Source organism: Lactuca serriola, chromosome 2, assembly GCF_051521515.1.
Source record: "Lactuca serriola cultivar US96UC23 chromosome 2, Lser_US96UC23_V15, whole genome shotgun sequence".
NCBI lineage: Eukaryota > Viridiplantae > Streptophyta > Magnoliopsida > Asterales > Asteraceae > Lactuca > Lactuca serriola.
Window position 1 is genome coordinate 102,947,818 of NC_136409.1, and position 20,542 is coordinate 102,968,359.

The window sequence follows — 20,542 nt, forward strand, 5'->3', positions numbered from 1 at the left end:
AAAAATTCTATCTGCTGGGGTTCCTTCGTTTATGTTGTAGAAGCTTCGATCTCCATCGAACGACATAGGTTGATCTTGCTCTTCGCTCCAGATTTCCAAGCACTCTACCCAAGGAGGCATCGGGCCTTGAAAAGCCGGTCGAGGATTGGGATTGGGAACACGGGTCATCGAGGATAGGTTCACCATTTCAGGTTCGGAGTCGGACCCGTCAGCAAGACCTTCAATTTGGTGACCATCCACAGGGATTGGGTGATCATTCTCTGGCTCCTCTCCGTGCCATTCGGTATTGTTGGGGTTAGGGTAGTACGGGTCGTCGTGGGGATGAAATCCAGCCATGATATCTTCGCGAGAAATGGGGATATAAGAAGTAACTAAGTAGATGTACTAATTAGATAATTATAAGATGATCTTTATCAGGTACTTCAATACACTGTTTAGTGCATACTAGTCATATGTATTTGGGACAGGATAGACCTTCGAATAAGCGACCCTAACTCTAAATCCCCAATCCAACGAGAACAGGAAGTAAAGCAAAGATTCACAGATTCTAAGTCTATGACGTCCTAGCTACATATAATTTTTAATGTATCCACTAAGCAATTATTGACCTATTGATAAAAATCTATTTAGTTCTCAGATAAATGATTATAATAACACTAAATACCCCTATGGTATTTCATTGTGGTAGTGTTGGTAAGTTTTTGGACTTGTTGCCATATCACAACCATTCTTGGGTATGTGCTAATCACTCCTCGGACGGGCATAGTTGATCAGGCTATGCCAATCCCAAGACTGACCATACATCCCCGAGCTTACCTGTGATATCCAACAATCATTACTTTTGTTTTGTTCTAGAACGACGTGACCCTAGTATGTATGCATGCGTGTATACTTTTAATAAGAAACTACTTATTTCTAAAAGTATAGTTGTTTTGAAAACATAAAATCAGAGACTCTAGTCCCAATGCATTTATAGTTTGTATATCTTATGTGGTTCGATATACTGAGTTCACTATAAACAATGCTCTGATACCAATCTGTCACACCCCCAAACCAAGGATGGCGGAAACGTTCGAGGGTGGAGGACTTCATGTAGAGTATCACAACAATGAGTATAATAGTGCTCAAAGTAAATACAACCATCATAAATATAACTGAAAAAGTTACACCAATGTATATGTTTACATGATTCGAATCAATTACATTATGAAACAAAATGAACTATTTGACGATTTATCGTCCCATCCTCAAAACGTTGTTGGTTTCCTGTTTTCACTGAATTCCTGAGAATACAAGTAGTTTTGAAAAGTGTCAACACAAAGGTTGGTGAGTTCATAAGAGATTTTATTGGAGAAATAGACCATTTTCCTTGTAAAAATGATATGATATGTATTCAGAAAATCCGATATTTTCTTTATAAAGTTTATGTAATGTAGTCTCATAACCGACGACCAAAATGTATAAGTAACCTTTCTTATTAAAGGAAAATAAAATGTGCTTAAATTGACATAAACGCACTTGAATTAAATGATGTTCCCGCAAATTCTTATGTTTGTTAATACTTAATGTATATGTAGTCCTAAGTCTCAGGACCGAGAAAATAACAAGTATCGTCTATACTTAAAGTTATAAATGTGGTTTCAACTGATGTGTAGTCATAAATACCAAAAACCGAATGTAGACAGTAATATCGGTACTTATTGAGATAAAAGTGATTTTAAAATCGACATAAAACCCATTAAAGTTTTATAAAAAAAATCCCGTAAACTTTATGTATTGTTATATGCTTATGTGAGCCGCTATAATCATACTTAAGACTAAATGAACCTGCCACGACGTTTCTCAGGCGTCGAATAACTGAAATGACAATTATCACCCGTAGACCTGCAGGTCCAACTGTAGCTAGCAGGAAGGTGTGGGGTGTCAAACCCAATATAGATCTATATATAACTATCACGTTCTCCCTCCAGGAGACTCTGATTATAACGTACAGGATTTTATATTCCGCACTCGGACGTACGGAAAGAGAATGTCTCACAATCTAGGTTAACAAGTTTACAAGTTGTATGCGGGAGTGTAAAACCTTTCTGTATGAATGTACCCTTTTCGTACGTGTGTGTTATGTGATGTATTTAAAACTATACCTATTATAGTTTTGACAACCGTCAATTTTCGGTCAAATCAAAGCCAACTAAAGTCAACAAGTCAAACCGGTCAACTCAATTTGCCGTGAGTACTAGAGTTTACGTTATGTAACTTCTAAACAACTCTCTATTCTAATGAGAGATCATAAAAATAGAGAGTTGTTTAGAAGTTACATAACATAAACTCTAGTACTCACGGCAAATTGAGTTGACCGGTTTGACTTGTTGACTTTAGTTGGCTTTGACTTGACCGAAAATTGATGGTTGTCACACACGATATGCTTTGGAAAGCGTGGAAAGTTGAATCCAAGATATATCGGGCCTTTCGAGATTCTCGCTAGAATCGGCCTTGTAGCTTACAAACTTAACCTACCCCGCGAACTCAGTAACATACATCCTACCTTCCACGTCTTGAACTTGAAAAAGTGTCTATCTGACAAGACCCTCGTAATCCCACTCGACGAGATTGAGATCAAATAGAGCCTTAACTTCCTGGAAGAACCCGTGGAAATTATGGACCGAGAAGTCAAGTGAACGAAGCAAAGCCGCATCCCAATTGTAAAGGTTCGCTGGAACGCCAAGCGAGGACCGGAGTTCACCTGGGAGCGCGAGGATCAAATGAGACTCAAATATCCTCAAGTCTTTGCTTAGTTTTATTGTAATAATTCAGCTACCTAAATTCTAAATTTCGGGACGAAATTTCCTCTAACGGAGGGATGATGTGACAACCCGAAAATTTATTCCATCGTTGTAACCCACTTTCCGCTAATAAAATAATTTCTATTATTATTATTATTTCAATTAATTTTTGGGGTTGATCAAATAAAATAATGTTCTCTTTTATTTTCATAAGTTTTGAAATAAATAAAACACGAGTAATACCCTTAATTTTATTTGCGGAAAAATCTAGTTTACAACTTAAGCCGGGTTACGACCATTTAATCGAGTAAAACTTCAAACCTCGTTTAACATAAGTATCGGGTAGATGTACACCGGGCTACAAAACTCGAACCCTATATAAGGGTGAGTAGACATCATTTGGAACTTTTTACCACCCTAGTCACTCTCTCTCAACTCTCTCTCCTCAAGACCCGATTTCCTCCAAAAACCGCAAGTTTCCGCTTCCAAACTGTAAGTTCTCTCACCCTAGATTGTTCTAAAAATCATTGCATGTCGATATAGCTTAAAAATCGTCCAAAAAGGCCAAGAATAAGGAGTTTACGGCCCAAGAACACTCTTAGGCCGTAAACCCCCAAAGGTGTGCCAAAAATGCCCAAATCACTTCCTTAGGCTTAGAAACTAGCTTAGGGCTTAACCTTGAAGTGTTCTAGACATTAATCACCAAGTTTGGAGGCTTGAAAGAGGGTTTACGGCCCAAGAAAATTCTTAGGCCGTAAACTCCCTCAAACTATGTAAATCAAGCCTTAAACCCCAATTTGGCCTTATACCTTCACCTAGAAACTTGTAAGAATGAGCTTAGGACCTCAAAAACGAAGGAAAAGGTGTGTCTAAGGGGTTTATGGCCGTAAACCATAGAGTTTATGACCGTAAACTCCCAAGGAGTGGTCCTAGGACCGCAAACTCCAAGGGAGTACCCTCTTTTAACCTTAAACGCCCCTCAAGCCTTGGATTAAGCGCTAGAATTATCCCTTGTGATCTAAGAAACCTTTTAGCACTTAAACCCATTCCTCCCATGAGTTTACGACCGTAAACTCATGGGGGAAATGGTCCCTCAGCCGTAAACTCACCCAAGGTGAGTTTTAGAAGAGTAAACTCCATGGTGAGGTCTTATACTCTTTCATTGCAATCTAATAGCCTCCTAGCACTTGACCAAAGTGTTTTTCTTCACATTAGGATGTCTATATGTGTTAAATTAGTGTTTCATTCACTAATTCTATATAAACATATGTCTTCATATGTAACTAGGTTCATAAAGTGTGTTTAAGTCTTCACTTGGCACCAAAACACTCAACCGAGACTCCCATCCGGTCCACTCGCTTCAGGTGAGTTCATACCCCCTTAATTAACCTTTCAAATGTTTTTACAATGTTTTATGGGGGGGGGGGGAATACAAGTTGAATGCAACAAGTTATAGTATCAATCACATGTGAATTATCACATGCCATTAAAAAGGATTTCTATGTTTTAAATTGTCTTGTAAATAAAACTGTTTTTAAATAATATTCAAACGCATTTTCATGTTAATTGTTAGTAAACTATTATCAAATTGTTTTTAAACCTCTTTTCTGATAAAAATTATATCTACGCAATTATATTTATATAAGTGAGACTTTAAGGACTTAGGACTGATAGCTAGCCTTACTACCTGTTCTTGTTTGATTGGGGTCTTAGGGTATACTGTTGTCTATCCGACTGTCGTTGAATTCTTAGTTATATATCATATATACTTGTGTTAGATATGAAAGTCCTTACTTAATCCAAATTCCTTTATAAATCAGAGGATTATAACTCTATACCCTAGTTACCTATAATATGTATAGTTAAGACTACTGCTTATTACCACTATCACTATGAAGTTCACTATAGTTACTACTACTATGGAATAATACATGTAAAAAAGGAATACTTTATACCTTATAACATAAAGTTCACTACACTATGATATAATAAAATACACTAATCCAGAATACGATACTGTATTCCTCTATATGACACTCTACTGAGCATATACTATGTAACCAGAGCTTCCCGGAAGGAAAGCAACCACTACCGGTATAGATCTATACAGAACGGACACTATTACATCCCGACTGCGAATTACAGTCCGAGCCGACTAGGCCTAGGGGTGGCGAACATGACTACACTACGAATGACCAGGAAGGTCATTGGACACTCTACTATTACTAAGATTGGTTACATTAGGAATCACATCCATACCAAATTAATGTACAAAGAATTAATAACTAAGCTAACTTCCCGAAGTGAAAATATATATACGCATGTTACTAACTAAAGTTTGTATCACTAATATATCTAACCGACAGTAAACTGTTGAGATAATATATTTTCTTTCTTCATTTACACTTCGTAAATGCAGCCTACACTCTTGAATTCATGATTGATAGCCTTTATGGGAAAAACTTTTATACACTATAAGGATTAAACTTACAAATACACAAAACTGGAAAATATAGGATTTTCTGGGGATTTCACTATTTTCAAAACGTTAATCACAGCTTTTACTTTACATATTTGTAAATACTTTTTATACAAACAACGACACTAAATTCTTATGAACTCACCAGCTTTATGCTGATACTCGTTTTCAAATTAACTTGTATTCTCAGGTCAAAAATAGACAGGTACTGGTGCAGCCCCTTTTGAGAAGATGAAGCACATACAAGACTCATCTTTATTTTTTTTTATACTTTTGGTGTCTATCAATTGTACAGAAAACGCTTGTATTTACATTTACTATATTAATGCAATGGTTGTTGTCACTTGTGTTTACTATTATGCATTGTTATGATACTATACATGACGTCCTCCACCCCAGAACGTATTCCGCCGTTCTCGGTTTTTGGGTGTGACACAGTGAGTTTGACTAGGTTATGAAAGTTGAGGCTGATCGGAGTATTGGTGGTTAGAGATGAGGTTGCGACGGATGAAATTTGGACAATAATGAATATGATCTATGGGGTGGGTGGGGTGGGGTAGCCTTGTTTTTTAGTTTAGTATTATTAAATATTCTAAAGGAATAAAAGAAAATCATATATATATATATATATATATATATATATATATATATATATATATAAAGATCAAAGTAGTCATTTTATATTGATAGGGGGACGAAGGCTAAAACTTGTCAAACTCACAGAGATGTAACATATCAATTTTTTTTCACTCAGGGTCAAAGATTGAATTTAAGGGAAACCAATCGCTGTAATTTTCACATGATATATCTGTTAAAAATCAAATGTCCGAATTTTTGGATAGTGGAATTTGATATCTGAAATTTTGGATATGATTTCGGATATTTGAAATTAAATTAACCACATTATATTTTTAGTTTTCAATAATTATTGTCAATTGATAAACATGTATAATATACAATTTGTAATAGAAAAAACTACTAAAATGTCCTTACATTTTGACCTCATATTCAATTATGTCTTTATATATATATATATATATATATATATATATATATATATATATATATATATATATATATATATATATATATATATTAAAACTGACTTCATTTTTATTAAAAAAAAACACAATTTTTTTATTGTTAGATTATTCCTATTGCTTTTGAGTTCATATCATTTCTTATTTCATAATTTAATCCCAACATCTATGTGTTTCAAATGTGTTATTTATATTAGACCTCTAGTACGCTTCATAACTTTCTTTGATACCTAGCATATGTATACTTGCATGGTTCTTTTTGATATGTTATGAGAAGACATTTATTGGTTTTTAATGAACAATTTCAATCTTTCAAAATAGTTTTCTATATTAAATTTGAATATGAATGCTTATAAGTACTTGATAATGTATTCTTATACATGGTTTGTGATCCAAAATTAAATATTTTAAACTCCATAAAAATATGTGCAAAGCCTATAATCTGGTCTAATAGAGGGTAAAAGAAAGACGGTAGAGAGATTTGATTGCATTTTGTTAGAACTATGTGGTTTTTTAATGGTTTTATACTTAATATTAGATACATAACAACCATATATTCTCTAAGCCATATATATATATATATATATATATATCATATACTAATAAAAGAGTAGTTCTTTTGCCAAGTATCATAATATTAGACCTCCTAATTAATATGACGTCACTTGTCATTCTATTAATTCTCTATTTTAAATTGATTAAACCTCGTAATTAATGTAATTCTATTTGTCTAATATATATGGAAAATTAACTCCACATAATTATTTGAATCAATTATTATAATTTTACATAACTAATAAAAATATATTTTAATTAATAACTTATTTAAAATTTTATATAAAATAAGTGATTAATAATTTTGAATTTTTTACAAGTTTAATTAATTTTGTAATCGTGGTTCCCACGGGTTATAAACTAATATATATATATATATATATATATATATATATATATATATATATATATATATATATATATATAATAGGTTTAATCTGTCCCGTTTATTCCATACACCTACACCACATTGCCCAAAGGATAGCTCCACCACTAAAGGTCGGCGGCATAGGTTTTGAGAAAACCGTATAATTGTTTTTCATCCCGCCGAAGCTATGACGACGACGTGTCGTCAGCATAAATCTTTAGGTCCAGAAATTTTGATCAACCGTATACCGAGAACTTATTGTCGGTGGCATAGCTAAATTTGTAGCAACAATATTTGTGATAGGCATAGGTGTCGTTGCCCCAAAGTGTAATTTTTGTAGTGCCACCTGTCACGGGATGACTCTTTTAGACTAGTCAATATCGTGTGGCACTTAGTGCTTCTCCGACTAAGTCAGGCTAGCTTCGACGATCTAGATGTACTAACGAACTTAGGAAGCAAGAGTTACGACAAGGGACACTTCAATAAAGCTTCTATTATATAACTCAACTTCTTTACAAGACAACTTCTTGATGATTTGGACAAATGAGTCCTCCCCCTATTTATAGGAACCTTACACCTTCTCAAATGGAAGTTTCTAGGTCCGGATCATTCATGACTAATATAGACTCTTCATGTTATATACATGGATTTTACAAGACTCTAGAATATGGTAGACTTGTATACGATGCTCTAGAAATCTCTAAGTTGTCCCGACATTATCCAAATCATTCTTGTATGATCTAGCGTGTTCTAGATCCTTCCAAAGTCTTCCGGGTCATTCTAGCTTCGTCTAGCGTCCTCTTGATTAGTCCGGATTGTTCTCCTTTGTTCCACAGACATCTACAATACTCTAGCATCTTCCAGGTTCTTGTAGAGCATTCCTGATCTCTTCGGAGACTTCTCGAGTATACTTGAATGTTCCGGAGTTCTCTAGACGATTGTAGAATTTTCCAAAAACTTGGTCCGTGACACACCGGATCATCTTGAACTATTGGTTATTTAAATAGACACTGTTTTGTTTATATGGAGTAGGTACGTACGTATATCTTCTAGATCTAGTTTTTACACGTTTCAAAATTTATATATAATATAATATCATTTAATCAAAAAATCCAAATAACTTATTCAAGTTTGCTAATTATTGGACTATAAAAAAGTATTTAAACGGTTCAAGGTTTGTCCTATTGGAATAAATTTTCAAAGACAGCTATAGTTTCCAGACGAATAGCGCAAATTTTAAGGGTGCTAGCGTCAGTCATGACGTCTCCCTACGATCGATGATATTGCCATATTGGTTATACAAGTCCACCGGCTGCAAACTTTAACATAAACCAAACCACTCCAATTAAACAAACACCACAACCAATATGCTGACCGTCCTAGAGAACAGTCGAGTGTCTCCGCCACCTGCCACCGTCGGGGACAGGACCCTGCCGCTTACGTTCTTCGACATGATATGGATACCCTTCTTCCCTATCCACCAGGTTTTCTTTTATGAGTTCCGTCACTCTAGAGAGGATTTCTTGGAAAAAGTGGTTCCAAACCTTAAACACTCATTATCAATCACTCTTCAACACTTCTTTCCATTTGCAGGCAACTTAATTTTGTTTCCTGAACCAAATTCGGAAAGAAAACCCGAAATCCGTCATGTAGAGGGTGACTCTGTTTCGGTTACCTTTGTGGAGTGTGATCTTGATTTCAACGATCTTACAGGCTATCATCCTCGTAACTGTGACATGTTTTATCCACTTGTACCTCTATTAGGACGTGCCACAAAAGTATCCGACTACCTTACTGTCCCTCTTTTTTCTGTCCAAGTTACACTTTTTCCTAACTCCGGCATCTCTATTGGGCTCACCAACCACCACTCCCTTTGTGATGCGAGCACAAGGTATAACTTCCTCAAGGCATGGAGCTCGATCGCTAAACATGGTACAGATGAGTTCTTCTTAGCCAATAAATCTTTACCGTTTTACGAAAGAGTGATTAAATACCCGAGCTCCTTAGATGAACTCTGCTTAAATATACCGGGGATTCCAGCTATTACTATGGAATACCAGCCTCCTCACCTTGTTAGCCCTACAGATAAAGTTCGGACCACCATTGTATTGACCCAAGAACACATCAACCGGCTTAAGAAGTGGGTATCCACTCAACTGCCGACACTGGAATACGTATCATCTTTTTCGGTGGCATGTGCTTACATGTGGCGTTGCATGGCCAAATCACATGTTCTTATTGGAGAAAGGAATGGAGATGATGATCTGGAAAGGTTTGTTTGTGCTGTGGATTGGAGGTCGCGCCTCGATCCACCAGTTCCTCAAACTTATTTTGGTAATTGTGTAGGGGCGTCTATCACACCAACTGTAAAAAGCACAATTTTAGCAGGCGACAATGGATTTTTTACTGCGGCAGAATTATTTGGAAAGGCTTTAAGTGAAACACTTAAGAAGAAGAATGGAGTGATTGTAGATGGGGAGACGGTGATTAAGACAGCCTTTTTGCCAATTCCGGGGCTTAGTGTGTCAGGAACACCAAGGACCAAGATTTACGATGTGGATTTTGGATGGGGGAAGCCAAAAAAGCATGAGACCATATCAATAGATTACAATAGTTCGATTTCTGTTAATGCTTCCAAAGAGTCACATGCTGATATTGAAATCGGTGTGTCCCTTCCTGCTAAACAACTGGATGCGTTTCTGTCCATCTTTAGCGAAGAATTGGAAAGTCTTTTGTTAAAAGAGTATTAATGTGGATCTATCAACACGTTCACCCTTTTTTTTTGTCTGATCTTGGGTGAGCATGTGCAAATTTGAGATGTTATCAATAAAATATCACTTTCTTGGTTTTACTTATCAACATAGAAAATATGCATGTTAAAATTATCCATAGGAGGGAAAAAGACTGGTCCAATTTAATCTGTGCACATAATTAATCTAGTGAGTTTCTTGACAGGAATTCGTCAAATAATGAGAGATTAAGCTTTAGACAATAACGGATACATCATGTGAAAAGATTCCAGAGAAGATAATAAATATAAAGAGCGTGACGACTTGGACACTTATTTTATCGTGTAGCATTAAAAGTTATTACAATCACATGCCATTAATTCGCACCAATATTTTGTTGTTTTCCAAAATATAATATATTGAAATCATTTCATGTCAACATAACAATCTAAGTATTTATATTACTTTATTTTGTTTCAAAATAACGTCGGCTAGCTTTCTATAAAAATATTTATTATATATTAATAAGTGTTTACATATATAACATTTTATATTGGAGAATGTCCCACACTAATAACATCTTCGGTTGTAGTATTTTAAAAGCTTATTACTATCTGAATATGTTTTTGTATACTATTTGAAAAAGTTTTTGTATACTATTAGATTGTAAAAGTTTTATAAAAGTTTATAAAGTATCCAATGACTTAAAATCAAGGTTGTAAAAATCGTTTGATGGTAGCTCGACGGTCGACTGGTGTTAAGGGATTGATCGAAGATTAATCGGAGACCATAAATTATTAATAAAATATTAAAATTAATTAAATATTAATATATCTTAAGAAAAAACAAGTACTTCAAAATTAGAAAATAAGAAAAATTGTAATTTGGAAATTTGGAAATACGAAAATATGAACATTTTGGTATAATATTTGAAATTTTGAAACTTTTGGAGTAAAAAAAGAAAGTTGGTTTTTTGAATTTTTTAAAAAAATTTTAAATTTTTTTTGACCTTTTTTTGACTTTTTTGACTTTTATTGACTTTTGTTGACCGATTAATCCTGCCAAAGCCGATTAATCCCGCCAAAGCCGATTAATCCTAAATTTCCGATTAATGCCCTAATCATCGACGGTTGTAGAACGTCAAACGATTAATCACCGATTAATCCTGATTTCTGCAACCATGCTTAAAATATGTATTGTACATACCCCACAATTTGCAAGGTGCTGAGTTGGTACAACAGATAGCGTCTTCGTGAAGACCATACTGTTTTAGGCTGCATCACCCTTTGAAGAGTCCGCCATGGTGAAGAAATCGTTGCCATTTCTCCTTTATTTCAAAATAAGACATTTGTCAACCGTTATTTTTTTATTAAAGTGTACTTTCTGTGCATGTTCGATAAATACTCATTTAATCTTCAATCTTTTATACAAGTATACAACCATTCTATAAATTCTCTTTCATTTTAACATAAATTTCTTTCTTGTTTTCACCAAAAATAGACCTAACCAATCGGTCAAAACGCACCACCCCAACATCCTATCATAACAAACCTTGACTTAGTATTTCATTCTTTCACACCATCGTATGAAAATGTTTTCCATTTTGATTCTTCACAACTACCATACTGCGTGCAATTCGATCACATGCATGTTTCCACCCTCACCGTTATCCTTTTCCGAGTGGAAACAACCTTCACATTTTTCTTCGAACCCTTCTTATTTTCCTAGGTAAACTTCACATAACCATCCCAAACTGAATCCTTACCAAAACCGTATGGGAAACCCAACATGAACCATCATGATTAATAAAGGGCTCTAAAAATAAGAGATCTAAAACAAATGTGACTCATATTCGTCCAACTACCACTCAACCATGGACTACGACCGAGGAAGCCACATTAGCATGTATACGGATCGAAATCTCAGAGGATAATGAACCTAACTAGCACGCAAACGTATGGGTACTTTTTAAGGATCATTTTCATATTGCAATGTGCTATGATGCCTATTGCTCACACCACCATGCCAACTCAACTCAAAATGGAGGGACTTAAAACGAAATGTAGGGATATCCTTACATTTTTTAAGGTGTAGTAGTGAAGTAGAATACCGTTTGGAAAATAATGGGACATCGTTGGTCCACGGATCCATATGGGATGTTCTTAGAAAATACTAAAAATGGGCGACGGTGCCTCAAATGCATCATCAAACAAGTTTTCTTAGATGGACAATGACACTTGACTCGAACAATTATACAATATCATCGGATGCATGTTTCCATGCATCTTGACTTCAACAACGAGGATGTCGAGATTGAGTTGCAAGAACGTATGTCAACACAGTAAAAACAATAATAAGAATAATTTGCCTTAGAATTCATGCAGGGATATATATATATATATATATATATATATATATATATATATATATATATATATATAACAGATACAAGAGATAAATCCAATAGTTTAGGACCTTTATCTATACAACAAACTAATAGAAATTACAAATTAATGTTATCCAGATTTCTCTTGCTTCTTAGGATCGTCCCCCTGTTTACATTCCCCCTCAATCTCAATCGGAACAAGGTTTAGATTGTATTTAAAACGATCCAACATACGACGTGTAACTGGCTTGGTGAATCCATCAGCAACCTGATCATTAGAAGATATAAAGCGAACATCAAGAGCACCCATGGCCACCTTTTCTCAAACAAAATGAAAATCAACTTCTATATGCTTCGTTCGTGCATGAAATACCGGATTCGCTGTTAAATAGGTTGCTCCTAAATTATCATACCAGAAAACAGGTGGTCGTGGTTGATATACTTTCAGTTCTTTAAGCAAGGATTGCACCCATGTGACTTCAGCAGTACCATTTGCCAAAGCTTTATACTTCGCCTTTATACTTGAACAAGACACTGTTGGCTGTTTACGTGAGCTCCATGAAAAAAGATTTGGACCCAAAAATACTGCAAATCCACCGGTGGACCTGCGATGATCTAAACATCCTGCCCAGTCAGCATCTGTAAATACACTTAATAGTGTAGAGTTGGACTTTCGAATGTGAAGTCCAGTATTAACAGTGCCCTTTATATATCTAAGTATACGTTTTGCAGCTTCCCAATGCATGTTGGTGGGTTTTGAGAGATATTGGCACACCTTATTTACTGCAAAAGAGATATCAGGTCATGCCAAAGTAAGATATTGCAAACCTCCAACCATGATTAGAAAGCATCATCATCATTCATCAATCTTCCATAGTCCTTCTTAAGCTTATCTGTAATAGACATGGGAGTTGAGACACTCTTACAATTCTCCATGTTAACTCAATGAAGCAGATCAGAGGCATACTTCTGTTGTAGTAAAGTGATTCCCCTTGAATTGTGAGTGACCTCAATCCCTAGAAAATAATGGAGACGTCCAAGATCCTTGATTGGGAACGTACTAATTTTTCAACAAGAGCCTGAGAAGAACTTATAATAACAATGTCATCTACATAGACCAACATGTAGATAATATGTTTCCCGTGATGAAAAAGAAAAAGAGTGGTGTTAGCTTTGGATGAACGAAAACCAAGTTGATGTAACTTATCACTGAGTCGGGAAAACCAAGCACGAGGCGATTGTTTCAGGCCATAAATCACTTTTTGAAGTTTGCACACATAGTGAGGTTTAGTAGAGTCTTCAAAACCTGGAGGTTGCTTCATGTAAACATCTTCATTCAAGATACCATGCAGAAACGCATTACTAACATCAATTTGTCGAAGATGCCAGTTTCTTGAAACTGCAAGGGTAAGAATTAACCGAACTGTGGCTGGCTTAACCACTAGACTAAATGTAGCTTGATAATCTATACCATATTGTTGGGTGAAACCACGAGAAACCAGGTGTGCCTTATGTTTGTCAATAGAGCCATCTGGATGTTGTTTAAGCTTGAAAACGCACTTACAACCAACGATTTTTACCCCAGTGGGTCGTGGAACCAAGACCCATGTTTTATTTTTCTTAAGTGCATCAAATTCAGCTTCCATGGCAAGGTGCCATTTTGGATCAGAAAGAGCCAAATGATGACACGTAGGCTTAGCAAAAAACGCACGACGATTCGGATTATACAGGATTGTGCCATCAATGAATTGTCGAAGGAAGGATTTTCCTGCTCGTGCACGTGTAGTGACCCCGAGCGGAGGTGAAGATGAACTAGCGGGAGACGGTGAGCTTGCAGAAGTTCTGTCGTCGGTGTTGGTAACAGCAGTGGAGCCATCACTGGTAACAGTAATTCCAGCGGCTGTATCTTCGGTAACAGCAGAAGCACGTTCTGCAATTTGAACAGTAGGAGTCGGCGACGAGTTTTCCGGTTGTTGAGATGATGAATTTTCCTTTTGTTGAGTCATCGGAAAAGATATGCTGGTTCTCAGAATATTTATTACAGGGACAAGAGGCGTTGTAGCTGTTGTTGGATAAGATGTCTAAGTCCATAACTATTTCTGGTATGTACTTGACCAGACCCGGCATGGTCCATTTGGGTTGCATGGCACCATGCAATTGGATAGACTAAATGAGAGCAATAACACTTGTGGTTTATTAATATATTATAAGTTCTAATATATTAATAATATTATTTAATTAGTTTGATCAAGAATTAATTTAGAATTAATTAAGTGATCAAAAGATAACTAATTAAATATATGGGTTGATTATGTAAATCATCCATAACTTGTATAGTGGGCTAAGAGGCTCCATGGATTATCAAGTTGGGTTAAACCCATAGGATGCTCCATGGATGCTCCATGGGAGTTAAAAACCCATGGGTCATGGAAATGAAGAGTCATGACACATTAGGGTTTACATGGTGTAACCCTAGATGTGTCAACACTATATAAGGAACCCATTCTCCACCAAAATCGGCTACACATGAACAAGTGAGGGCTAAGCCGATTTTTGCAAGTGTAATATTCTCTCAAAGTTTACTCCTTTGCATTTTGGTGTTGTGTGAAGCATTTGGGGTGTCACACTTGGGTTGCTAGGCTCACAAGGTTTCAAGGATCATAAGCAACAACAAGGTAAGTTATTCTATCTTTCATTCAAGTTTAAAAAATTGTTCCCCATGTATGCTAGATAGGAATATATGTGACATCCCCATTTTCACAGCCAGAAAAGACCGATTTTGTTTATGCTTTATAAAAATCAGAGTACTTCTTTTCATAAAAATGTTGCGGAATTTGTTCCCAGAAAAATACGATAAATACGTTATCAAAACATTTTTGAAGAAACGTATTTTATTCATTTTAAAACGTTTGGGATTGCATCGTCAATACAGGAACATAAGCATAAACGGAACTTACATTTATTTACACTAGTGATCTACACCTCTTTAATCTCTCAGTGTAATGTCACTTCGTATTGAGACCTATGATATAAATAAACTGAGTGGGTCAGGTTGGGAAACCTGGTGAGTACATAGGGTTTTCAACCCACAATAATATAATTATTATGTTTAAACAATCAAGCAATTAAACCCCATTACCCATCCCCATTATATTCTCTATTCTTAAGGATCTACCCTAAGAATCAGCTATTCCTCGTTCATTCATTCCTAAGGATCATCCAAAGGAATCGGCACGAAGTCCATCGTTTCCATGGTTTACACAACGGCCACTAAGTCTGCATAGTCGCTAGAGTTTAGGCACTAAGTCTGCATAGTCGCCAGGGTTTAGGCATCAAGTCTGCATGATCACCAAGGTTTAGGCACCAAGTATGCATGGTCACCAAGGTTTAGAGTACACCGGGTGAACACATCGTTCACAACACCTACAGGTTGCGAGCCTGCTAGTGTTCCACTGGACTGTCTAGAATAGTCCGTGGTTGTCATCTATACTCTGTTGAATGACGGGGACATCATTTGGGAAAAAGGCTTCTCACATCGTACACCTCTCACTCATACCTCATGGTCTATATCACCTCTCAACTCATCGTCCAACTCATATTTCATCTATTATATCTACCCATGTTTTACCCCAACATTTTCGTAGATATAAAATACATATATAGTTTAAATCATTTAAAACATGTATAAAATCTTTCACCGAGCATAGACAGCAAGTAAGCAGACAATATGCACACATAGCACGTAGTAAATACTTCATATCTATGTGTAACTTGAAGGGGACCATGCACTCACCTGAAAGGTGGTGACTTAGCACTCGGACAGCGCTTCGATACTCTCAAAACAATTTTCCTTCGATAAAACCTAGTATCAACACCACTAGGGTTTAGTCTAACGATAACCGCGACAAATTAATAGTCTGACTATTATTATTATTATTATATAAGCGTTAAATAACACTCAATATAACTCATAATAATAGCCCAAATAATTATTTTAAGGACCTAATAACATTACTCTAATTATTTGGAAGCTATATTAAAAATTGCGTAAGCGTAGCTCACTTACAGCGAATTTTATCGAAAACCGGAACTTTAATTTGGAGCAGCGTTTCGAAACCGTAAGACCCTTTTTCTCGGGACTCCGAGAGCCTCGGGGCTTCCTTCGGGTGCTAGGGGGTTTACCTAGGCTTAGGAGAGGGTTAGGGGGTAGTGAGAGAAAGTAGAGAGAGAAAGTTATGGTGGAAAGTGTGAAAAATCCGAGAGGCTTCGCTTCCTTTTTATAGGTCGCAGCCTCGGAGTACGCTGGGCGTACCGGGGACCTTACGCGGGGCGTAATTCGGATAAAGCTGCCAGGTGGCGAGACCTCGGTGGAGCGACGTGGCTTCTTCTCGGACCGCACAAGGCTGAAGAACGATGGGCATACTCCATTTCGGACGTTGGGCGTAATGCGAGGAGTGACGTGTCTGAATCCAAAGCGATGCCTTGATCAGCGATGGACGGTCTAGATCGCGCCACGTCATCACATCTAGCAACAGCTTCGCAAATTCGAGTTTAATCTTTAAAAATTCGTAACTTTCGCATACGAGCTCTGTTTTCGACGTTCTTTATATCCACACGAAGGCGGGAACGTACTCTACAACTTTCGTTTAGACTCCATTGGCTAATTTTGACTCGATTTTAAATTTTATATTATTAACAGGCCGGGACAGGATTGGTCCGTTAAATCCACATAACTTCTTCATCCAACGTCCGTTTTTGTCCATCTTTTTCTTGTTACGCTACTCTTAACGAGATCTTCGATTCTTGTTTTGGTCGTGTCAGCTAAAACCGCTCGGTCTATTATTCGAATTTCGGGTTGTACACTACTAATCTGAAACTTCGAAAAATCATAACTTCTTCATACGAAGTCAGATTTGGGCGTTCTTTTTATCGATGTTCTTAGTTTAACATACTCTACGATTTTCGTTTATATCGCTAAGGCTAAAACTCGCTCTATCGTAAATTCACTATTTACGCTTCCCGGTGCCTTGCCGGTTTCGTCGCAAAACTTCGACGGGTCATAACTTCTTTGTTATAACTCGGATTTCGACGTTCTTTATATGTACGGAAACCTTGTGACATATACTACAACTTGGTTCAAAGTATTTATTCTAAATAATATTTTGTCGAAAAGTCGTTTTCGACACTTATTGCCTCTAAATTGACTAGCCCGGATCTACGGGCGTTACAATATAACCTTGGAATTCAACTTTGCATGATAATTAGACAAACATAGATCCAAGGTTATTACGGTTGCATGTACACTTAGGAAGTGTTAGAATGCTCAAAACCCATCAGTGGTATCAGAGCCTAGGCTTGTTTGTTGATTATTTGTGCAAAACTGTTGAAAAAAATCGTTTTTCTATTTTCTGCTCGTTTGAACTCGCCGAGTCCATGGGGGGACTCGACGAGTCCATGAAAAAATGCAAGCTACTTGTCGAGTTTGTTCTTTCACTCAACGAGTAGAGGCTGCAGTTTTCAGAAATTCGACTTTTGTTGCTGGAAATGGACTAGAAACATTACCCTAAACTGTTTTGGTACTTGAAAACTTGTTTTAGATGGTGTAATGTTTATGCTAATCCATTTGCAATGGAAATTATCAAAATTACAAGTTTTTAAGTGTAATTTTTGATTCTTGAAAGTGTTCATATTCATGTTCTTGAACTTATGAAGATTAGATGATCATAGGAATTATTTGTAACCATCATGGTAGTTAAATTCATGATCATAATGTGTTTTAATGGAGTCCATAACTTGTCCTCAAGTTATGGAAAACCAAAAGTCACACTTTTATTAAAGCCATTAAAAGAACACAAGAGTTATAAAATGAAGAGTCTTCATTTTATTACTCAATTAACTCATAAGTTATAAGAAATAAAAAGTTTTGAAAGTTTACAAAACTTGCCCTCAAGTTTTGGAACAACTAAAGTCTTGATTAAAACTTTAGTTCCAACCCTTAGAATTTTAAAAGTTAAAATTCAACCCTTATACTTTATAATATTATAAGTTAATAATATATATATATATATATATATATATATATATATATATATATATATATATAAGATCAAGTCGTCTTACCGCTAGTACGCCTCATTCACGAAGCCGGTCTATAAGGGAGGTATAAGGTTGTTGTCTATAAAATGGCAACTTAATGGGTTTCCACTCTCACCCACCGCTTCCTTGATCGGTGGAGGGTCGTTAGCTGAACGGGTAAGACAAGGACTTATAAATTCTCATTAAAAGTATGATGAATATATTAAAGTAACTAAATGCTTTTATTAAATTCCCAATCTTAGTTACTTTAGGAAAAATGTGAATAAGGTATTAATCTATGAAATTGCACTTTACACTTTGTTTAAGTCGTTGGTAGAGCGTGTGTGGTTAACAGGCACACTAACTTGGACTTAACAAGGTAGGTAAAGGGTAACTTAAGGTTTATCATAGTATCGGTGGAGCGTGTGTGGTTTACCAACACATCGATTGAGTGATAAACTTTAAGGGTACCAAGTGATTTGCATGGTTACTTCACACCTCGTTTTGTGATCCTCGGTATCCCAATCACAAAACTTGGAGGGCACACTCGAGATTGAAACCTGCCTTTGAAAAAGTTCATTGAATCTCAAAAGAATCTAGGAATTTCTAGGAACCAATTAAAAACCTAATATTTATATTTCGTTTTTCATGCTGGAAATTGGTGAATCATTCACCTACCTTTCAAATATGTTATAGCATGGATTACGGCATACCTCTTCTAAGTTATAATATATTGTGATTGGATCCTAGCCTTAATATTACATTTGGGTGTTTTATTAAGGACTCTCTTAATATCTAACCTAATCTTATTCTCTTCTTTCAGATGTCTTCAAACAATGCTGCTTCTGGCTCTAATCCTAATGGCTCCTTTACCCTTATGAACTTGTATAGGAAAGTCACTTTTGATGGATCTAACTTCAATGAATGGATCAAAAACATCAGGATGATTACCCGCTACGAGGACAAACAATATGTCCTTGATAAAGGGCTTAAGGAGATTGATGAGAGCACTGCAACTCCCCAGGAGCTCGCTGACTTCCGGGCACATGAAAGGGATGCTACAAAAGTGGCATGCATCATGTTGGCCACCATGACAGCGGAACTCCAAAAGTCCTATGAGGACTTCTACCCTTTTGAAATGCACCAAGATCTGATGGAAAGATACCATCAAAGTGCAAGACAAGATAGGTATGAAATCATCTGCTCCATCATAACAACCATGATGAAGGACGGGGAATCCGTCACGAGCCACATGTAGAAAATGCAAAGGTATGTGGATCGGTTGCTAAAGCTTAATGTGGACTTCCCTGAGGAGCTTGCAATAGATATCATTTTGCACTCCTTACCATCGTGCTATGATCAATTCCGCATGACATATCACATTAACAAGGAAGAGGTCACACTCAGCAAACTTCAGGGACTTCTCAAGACCGCAAAAACAGGTCTTAAGGGGAAGTCGGTTGTTAACACTCCTACTCCAAACTCCGCCCCGGTTTTAGCAATCGGGAAAGGTCAAGGGAAGAAGAGGAAGATCTCTTCGAAATGTACCAAGGCTAGGACCCTTGATGGCTCTTCTTCAAGTGGAACCAATAAAGGTTTCGTCACTCGTTCTTCTGACCCAAAAGAGGCTGAATGCTTCTATTTCCATGAAAAGTCACATTGGAAGCGGAACTACCCAAAGTACCAGCAAGATGTGAAGGATGGGAAAGTTAAACCCAACCATGCAGGTATTTACACTATCTTATCTAATAACTCACCCCATTCTAACTCTTGGGTCCTTGATACCGGTTGTGGTATTCATATATGTTCTTATTTGCAGGGACTAAGAAGAAGTGAGAATGTGGAGCATGGAAGAATAAACTTAATCATGGGGAATAGGAAAGCTTTACCTGTCACCAAGATTGGAGTTTATACTTTATCGCTAAGTAGTGGGTTTAGTTTAGATTTGAATAAATGTTGTTATTCTCCAGAAATGGCAAGAAATATTATTTCCTTTCATGCATTGTATAAACAAGGTTTTACCTTTTCATTTGATAATGAAGTTGGTTCGATTAATGCTTTCTTTAATAATGTTCTTTATTTTAAAGAATTACCTTGTGATGGTGTGTATGAAACTGTATATGTGGTT

General features: G+C 36.3%; 1 pseudogene; it reads left to right on the forward strand.

The window, feature by feature from the left end:
- The first annotated feature begins 8,430 nt into the window (after window positions 1-8,430).
- Window positions 8,431-10,075, forward strand: LOC145086571 (malonyl-coenzyme A:anthocyanin 3-O-glucoside-6''-O-malonyltransferase pseudogene; annotated as a pseudogene).
- Window positions 10,076-20,542: the final 10,467 nt, after the last annotated feature.